The 5,887-nt window shown below is 49.5% G+C and overlaps 1 long non-coding RNA gene across 1 annotated transcript; it reads right to left on the bottom strand.

The window, feature by feature from the left end:
- Nucleotides 1–1,410: 1,410 nt before the first annotated feature.
- LOC115941714 (uncharacterized) lies at nt 1,411–3,613 on the bottom strand. The gene is made up of 3 exons (XR_004076446.2): nt 2,909–3,613; nt 2,521–2,615; nt 1,411–1,632 (listed from the first exon to the last, which is right to left on the bottom strand). It is a non-coding gene; the product is annotated as an uncharacterized LOC115941714 (long non-coding RNA).
- Between the last annotated feature and the right edge of the window lie 2,274 nt (nt 3,614–5,887).

Below are 5,887 nucleotides of genomic sequence, written 5' to 3'. Positions count from 1 at the left end.
CTGAGGTTGAGGGCTGCCTAGAAGAGGGTCACTCCCAACTCTGGGCCCTCCCCACCCCAAAGTGGGGGCAGTGCAAGGGGCGGAGGTGAGGTAGCTTCCCAGGGCTGGCAGAAAGTGGGGCAAGTCTGATCCAGACTGGCTCAGCTCCCTCTCTTAGTATCTTCCCACTCCCTGCTCCCACTCCCCTTGCCCAGCCTGGGGTGAAGCTGTTGCTGCCCTATTAATAGGATCTGCTGCTCTACTCCGTTTCCTCAGGGACTTGCTCTGTTGTTCCGGCTGCCTCTCTTCCTCTCTGTTCTGAGCCTACCTCTTCATCCTCTGAAGAGCCCAACCCTGCCTCTAATTCGTCTCTGCCCCCTGACAGTGGGTGAGCTTCAGCAGGTCCCTTCTGCTCTCTGGACTTCTGTTTCTGATGTCCTGCCTCATTGGATTTTCCAGAATTCTGGAATTCCAGAATTCCATCCCTTTGCACGGATGCCTTGTTAGGCTCCATCCTGCCTGTGCCCCAGAGGTACTCTGGGACCCTCATTCTTGGCTCTCAGGCTCCAGCCCTGGGTCCTGCATTGCCACAGACACCAGCCTAATTTGATGCTTCAGGCCTCATCCTAGCAAGGGAGTTGGTAGAAAGCAGGCTTGGTCTTCTGACGTTGTTCACATCATAGACTGGGGGCCTCCGCCTGGGCCCTGCTGTGGAATAGCAGATGCCTTGGGGTCTGGTATCAGTGACTCTTGTGGGTGATAGAGAGCCAGCCTTACCTGCTGAGGGCACTGATTAGAGTGGGCAGTGCTGAGAGGGGGACGAGCAGCTCTCCTAGTGGCCAGCATGCCTCAAGAGAGAGGCCTACAGGGAGGCCCAGGTACCTGTGTGACCTTGGGCAAGTCTTCTTTCCCTCCACCCATCTTCCCTTACTTTCTCCTTGTCACAAACTTTTATTGAGCATTTTCTAATGACCAAATGCTCTGCTAGGCTTTGAGGCTTCAAAAACATAGTCCTGACCCTAGAGAACCTCATAATCTAATTGTGGAAGCAGAAATGTGAACCAATAACTGTGCTTGTGACTCAGTTTCCTCATCTGTAAATGAAGGAGTTCTGGCCCCGATACTCTGTGATCCTCTCAATTCAAACACTACTCTGGGGGATGCCTGGGTGGCTCAGCCAGCTGGGCATCCAACTCTAGATTTCGGCTCAGGTCATGATCTCAGGGGCTTGGGATTGAGCCCAGCATTGGGCTCTGTGCTGGAGTCTGCTTAAGATTCTCTCTCTCCCTCTCTCTCTCTGCCCCTCTCCCGCCATGCTCACATGCATGCACCCTCTCTCCAAAAATAATAATAATAACAACAACAATAATAATAAAATAAACCACTACTCTATGATGCTCTTATCACAGTAGACTTGTCTGTACTCACCAGGTTGGAGAAGTGGTAGATGTCTTCCCAATCCAACAGAGGGTCTTCAGCTTGGGGTGAGAACCACTGGAATAACCATCTCCTTCGGGAAACCAATGTCTTCTTACCAGTTCTATACTAATGCATCAGTCTCGGTCACTTGTCTTTTCTTTTTTCTTACACTTGTGTCTTCTTGCTATCTTCTAGAATTTGGTTTTCAAGGTCCTTGCCTTACATTTGCATCATCTGCAGAGGAAGTGCCAGATATTGCATTAACCAGTCCCAGCTCCCATGAGCCAATTCCCTGGCCGAGGAGGGACAGACCTTTCAGGTACCCAGAAACGCAGGGGCTGACAGTGCACTTTGCACTGCATTGTTCCACTGGAGGATCAGGCCAGAGATGGGGACGTGACCAGGCAAACTTAAGGGGTAGTTGTGGAGTTACTGCGAGTTCTGTGATGAAAAATGGATCTAGAGACTTCCACCTCTAAATGTACACTGTGGCTGCTGCCCGTTCAGTCCAAGCGGGAGCCATTCTAGCTGCTTCCCTGGGAGCTTCCGAAGATGAGAGGGCACGTGGAAGCTAGAGGGAAAGAACAGTCTACCCCGCACACCAGCTGAGTGTCAGCCCTGGACACAAGGAGTTAAGGAAACCTCCACAAGAAGCTTTCGGGGTGTCACTGCTGCCCCTGACAGGCGGATATCAAAGCATCCAGCTGGACCAACAGAATATCTCAGACTGTATTTGTCTGGCTTTACCTTTAACTTTGGAAGTAACACTCATCCCCAATGGTGCTATTGTTTTTGAAGGACAGCTCTGGAGTAGGCCTAGGATGGTATCTTGCAGGTTCTTCCTGAAATTTCTGGATGAACCCCGAGGCGAATGATGAAGGCTGCACTGACTGAGACACCCTGAGCAGCTGCATGGGTCACCACTGCTGTGAGCGTGACTCACGGAGGAAGCCCAGGCCTGCCCGGAGGCGGGAAGGCTCGCACTTAGGGACTAAGGGGCCCTGTGCCGTGACAGAAAGAAGCAGGTGGGGTGAGGACCACAGGGGCGATATGCCATTCTGGGGCAGACGTGGACAGTGCCAAAGGCAGACAAAACTGCCGGGAGGAGAGCTGTTCTCTCACCTGGCGGGCTTGCAAATTCTTTTCTTTCACCGTTTTCTTAAAAAGAACCCTCTTCTGAATTGTCTGTGGTTTTAGTTCAGCTCTAGCCAAGCTTTCTTTGAAAAATAGGACACATTACATAGTTATTGAATTATCAAGCTTTGTCAACATCAACATCATCATTATCAAAATATGATCCAGGTGTTCAGCTGAGCAGATCCTTGCACAAAGTGATTTACATGAATAAACACCCTTCCTTCTCATCTTTGGGAATTTAGCTAAGAAGCAAAAAAACAAAAATTGGTGTGGATGGAAATATAAAAAGGCAGACATGCACCATGTGCATAAAATCTGAGAATAGAACATCATGAAGGACTAAAAGGGGAGGGTGCATGACCCTCAGTCTTACCAGTGTCCAGCTGAGGCACGCTGACGGCTGTCCGATTGGGCTGGGAGGGAGAGAAGAGTTGATTTGAAGGGTCATTTCAAACCTTTGAGTCAATGACCAGACTCAGAGCCCTTGAGGACAGAGATCAAGTCTTGTTTATGTTTGAGCCCTCATTATCAGACATAGAGCTCAGCACTTCCACTGTAGTTTGATTATAAGAGCTATTATTTTATTGTTGTTATAATCTCTGTTATGAATGTCCCGGTATCACCTACTAACTATCCCAGAAGATGAGGCTGTCATAATGAGGGTCGATGCTCACAGACAGCTTCAACCTGTTCAATTTTGTGGGAAGTACCCTGTATCACTGTTCTGGAAGCTCTTTTCCCCAGAATCCTGTAAGCTGGACCCACTAGTTATGAACCCCATTTATGAAGAGATAACAGTTGCCAATACAATGAAATAGATGTCACGGGAAAATGAAATTTAGTGTTCTGGTCAAATAATTAAATATATATGCAGGGCAGAATGGGTTTTATATCCCTCTAACCCTTACTCTATTCAGGCTGCTCTATCAAAGTACCACAGCCCGGCTGACTTACAAACAGCAGAAATTTATTGCTCACATTCCAGAGGCTGAAAGTCCCAGATCATGGTGCTAGCATGGTCTGGCGATCCACACATGGTGGAAGGGGCAAGGGAGCTCAGGTGGGATCTCTCTTCTAAGAGCACTAATCCCACACATGAAGACTCTACCCTCAGGGATCGAATCACCTGTCGAAGCTCCACCTACCAATACCTACCCTTTGGGGGTTAGGATTTCAACATATGAATGGGGGGGGCACAAATGTTCAGATGATAACAAACCCTCACTTCACTCTCCTGCCTTTTCCTGGGGCCTGACAAACCAAAGCTAGGCCAACTCAAGGGGGAGAAAGAGCAGAGATCCATAAGCACATCAATACACAGGATATACCAAGGAGGCCAGCTTGGCCAAGAGCAAGCTCAGCTCATCTTACAGAACCCATGGCCTGTTTCTCCAGCCCAGGCAGAGCAGAACCCAAGGTGACCAAATGCTGCCCTATCTTAGAGGCTGAGGATGGATGTGGGATCTGGGAGTGGGAGCAGTGGGGTAAAACAGTCAGAAGGAGCAGGATTTGGGGAAGGAGTGCTGAAGGCCAAGTGGGAGGAACCCCCAGTCTACCTTGGTCTAGCTCCAAGGACCAAGGGCCGAGGAGGACCCAGGGACTATCCCCAGGAGTAAAAGAGCCACTTCTGAGCCCCAACCTCACAGCTTCTGACTGGTTTAGAAGAGACAACTCACTCTTGAAGGGCTGTTTTGGACATTCTTTGGATCCATGGTACATGGATAGGCTAAGAGTAAAACTCTAAAACTGAAAACTGCTCTTCCCTTCCACTCTTCAGGGAAAAGCTCCAGTTTTGTTTTGTTTTTTAAGATTTTATTTATTTATTTGAGAGAGAGAGAGTAAGCAGAGGGAGAGGGAGAGAGAATCAAGCAGACTCTGTGCTGAGCGCAGAGCCTGATGCAGGGCTTGATCCCACAACCCTGAGACCATGACCTGAACCGAAATCAAGAGTCAGACACTTAACCGACTGAGCCACCCAGGGGCCCCTCTAGGTTTGTTTTATATGCATTTTCCCTTAGTTCTCATACAATAAAAGGAATCATATTGTCATCAGTTTTCTAAAGGCAGTACCCAACTTCCTCTAATTTTCCTGTGTCTGATGGGGGCCAGCCAGTCTCAGGTACCTCACCACACAAGCAGGTAGAACTCTCCAAATGGACATTTATGAAGCCCTGGGTGCTGGCTGGGCAGGGCAGCTCACAGAAATGCAAAGCATCCCAGGCATCAGGCCGGAATTTACTCCCACCCTCTCCTCTGCCCACAGAACAGCACCTCCAGGCCTCAGCCTCCTCTACTTGGAGCTGAAGGCACCCTGAGACCTCTCATGGAGATTTACCCTGTTGGCCCAAGTGGAAAGAGGGGGAAGAGGCCCAGGTCCGAGGGAATGCCTACTGAGTCATCATGCAGAAGGAAAGAGCAGAATTTGAACAGCTGCCTCTGCTGGAAAGGTCCAGAGAAAAGGCGTTTCCAGACCCGTGAGTTAGGTGGACAAGCAAGCAAGAGGAGGGCCCACGCAGTGGGGATAAGATTCCTGGAAAGTGGGCTGACTCGAGGGCTGGCTGGAGGGGCCGGGCTGGGGGTGCTCTCCCTTTAGTAAAGCCTGACACCCTCAGTGGAGGCAGGATAAGAAGGAGGAATGAGAATGGGGATGAAGGATTAAAATAGGTTTCGGTGGGGGCGGGGGGGGGGCGCGTTCTAGCCTGAGGAGAGGAAACACATGAGAAAAAACACATATACCCTGAGAGACAGCCCAGCATATTCCAAGAAGAGGAGGCTTGGGGGCGAGGAAGCTTAGGACAAGCAGTTCTTTTGCAAACCTGGAACGGAGCAGGGAAAGGGCACCTACAGGGTATCCACTTGGCTAGCGAATGGCACGCCACCAAGTGTGGTCACAGCCAACATGCCCCAAAATAGGACCACAGGCTGGACAGCAGTGTCGCTGTCGCGCCCCACCTATTTTATGGATGAGAACACTGAGATCCGTGCCCGATCTCGCCTGCGGGGCTGCACCTCAGAGCAAGGGCAGGAGCCGACTGCTTGCCCACGAGGCCACTGAGGGCTTCACGGTGAGCGTTTTTACTTCAATGCCACACATTTGTTGTAATACGCCTTTAAAAATATAACTAAAACCATCAAACCTGTGGTTTCAGGGATACTGTTGCTTAAGAGGATGCGATGTTTCAAAAGTGAGTTTATTTAAAGTTCATTTAAACGAAGTATCAAATAAATAATACTACATATGGCACTGGGTTTTGCTTTCTTTAAAAAAAAAAGCAAAGGTGGGAAACCAAGTACTGATGATGATGAGGATGAGGATGGCCAGGATAGCTACTCATTTTATAACGCTCACTAT

Source organism: Leptonychotes weddellii, chromosome 1 (genome assembly GCF_054177405.1).
Source record: "Leptonychotes weddellii isolate Sample4059 chromosome 1, ASM5417740v2, whole genome shotgun sequence".
In the NCBI taxonomy this organism is placed as follows: domain Eukaryota; kingdom Metazoa; phylum Chordata; class Mammalia; order Carnivora; family Phocidae; genus Leptonychotes; species Leptonychotes weddellii.
Note: the sequence above shows the minus strand (reverse complement) of the source record. Positions and strands in the feature narration are given on the sequence as shown.